A 2032-nucleotide genomic window follows, 5' to 3' on the forward strand; every position below is an offset into this window, starting at 1 on the left:
AGAAAGAAAGAAAGAGAAAGACAATAAAGCTGTCTAGCCGTCTCTTGCCAATGCAAACAGTGGCACCAGTCCAGCAAAGACCCATCGATGCACATGGATTTCTCCCAATTTTGCATCTGTGACTAGCCCAGGACTGGTCTCCAGCACTGATGGCTACAAGGGCTGACCCAAATCCCACACCTATTTCCCAGCAGAAGACATTGTTGGGCTCAAATGTGTTCACTCAGTCCAGCCCCTCCTGCCCTAATGTGCGTCCTTTGCTGGGTTATTTCATAAGCACAAAAATTTAGTCATACACTGTTTATTCATGCATGGAAATCCATCTTCTAGCACCCAGTTAATGCGCTGTATGATGAAAACCTCATTAAAAGCTCTTGCCTTTCAAATTTGAAGCCTATTTTTACCTTTCAATCCTGAAACCCCAGTAGAGCATTAGCACTGGTTTGATTCTTTGGGTGCATTTTGGCTGCTTTCTGTGGTTGCCCTTGTGTGTTCAGCCTGCACTTCAGAGAAATGATTCCTGCAGCAAAGGGAGGTTCTTTCTGCATTATTCACTGGGTTTGGATTATCTGTCCCTCCCTTTTTCTAGGTGTTTTCCCAACTTGCAGCTGTTTCAAACAAGAGCTGCATTTTGTCTTTTGTGCCAAAATCCAGGATTCCTCTTCAACCTCTTTCACTGTTGGTAAAATGGATATTAGAAGTGATTCAGGCATGTCCAACAGACTAATTTAATTCATAAGGATGCTGGTAGCCCTATCTGCTTCCTAATGGAAAGAGAAGTTTTCCAGTGGCATCTGTAGGAGCTGCATGAGGCTGCTGGAGCTACAGCTAAAGGCTGCAGTGTGTGTGACGGAAGAGGCCCCGCAAAATGGATTTGGAGCAAATTTCAGACCTGTGAAGCCAAAGAGAGAATTAAACCATCAGGAAAGATGCCTCCTATCAGCAAACTCCTCATTTGCTTGAGGCAGAGTACTTGATTTCTAGAAAGCCAACTCAGGCCCTTGTATTTGGAAGCAAATCCACGGAAGGAACAGCTTTACTGAGCATGGTTGGAGGGAGCTGTAGGTGGTCTGGAAGAATCTCAGCCCCTCTTGATTGTTAATGTATTAATTAATAGCACTGTTGCTACCACCCTCACTTTCCCTCCTCAAAGGAGAGGAGGAAGAGTGTGGAGTGGACACAAGTCCCAGGGGCTGCAGCCTGGTGATTTTGTGGCAGTGGACAGACAGACAGCACTGGCACTTCCAGCCCAGGAGCACAAATCACTCCTGAGTTACAGGGAGGCTGTAAATTGCTCACCAAGGGCCTGATCCCGAACTCCCCGCAGAGATATCAGAGTCACGGGGAGTTTTCCGTGAGTAGGAAGTGGAGGAATGAGCTTCAAACATTCAGGCCCAGCTCCACATGGGTGGTCTGTTATGCCTGGATGGATTCCCACCGGCTCCAGCCGCGTTCCGAGGTAGTGGAAAGGCTCTTCCCAAACGCACCCCGATGCAGATCCAGCACTCTGAGCACTCTGAGCACTTGCGAGGGACCCCAGTGAAAAGGCAAAGCCTCAGGCTCACCAAAATTATATTAATCCCACTTCGGAAAACATGGTTGGAGGGGAAAAGCTCCTGGACCACTTTGTAGAATCATTCAACAATCTTTGAGAGAAAAGGGGTTTCCATCTGCAGCTGCTCAGAGAGGAGCATCACAGTTTGTTCTGGTTTTTGGGTTGGCAGAGCAGCTGTCAGCTCTGAGGGGGACGTGGAGCAGCAGCACCCGAGCCAAGCAGATCAGAAACCAAATTCTAAAGCCATTTATCTCCACCATTCCCCGATACACTTTAAAATAAACCTCCGTTCCATTGTTCCCATGACCCCTCCATCCCGCTCCGCTCAGGAATGTTGGGATTCTCCACGTCCTCCCTCTTCTTGGGGGTAATTGTGGGATACACTAATTCTACAAATAATAAATTGTGCAAATGAATCATTTATTATCCTATTAAACGCAAACAAGAAGTGCACTGTCTGAAAGCTGGCAGGCTGGG

General features: G+C 47.3%; 1 protein-coding gene across 1 annotated transcript in view; it reads left to right on the forward strand.

Moving 5' to 3' along the window:
* The window catches only part of MTHFSD (methenyltetrahydrofolate synthetase domain containing), a 19681-nt gene that overhangs the window by 2565 nt on the left and 15084 nt on the right, over positions 1-2032 (forward strand). The window lies entirely within an intron of this gene.

This window comes from Manacus vitellinus, unplaced genomic scaffold (genome assembly GCF_001715985.3).
Source record: "Manacus vitellinus isolate BGI_N305 unplaced genomic scaffold, ASM171598v3 scaffold_10_pilon, whole genome shotgun sequence".
In the NCBI taxonomy this organism is placed as follows: domain Eukaryota; kingdom Metazoa; phylum Chordata; class Aves; order Passeriformes; family Pipridae; genus Manacus; species Manacus vitellinus.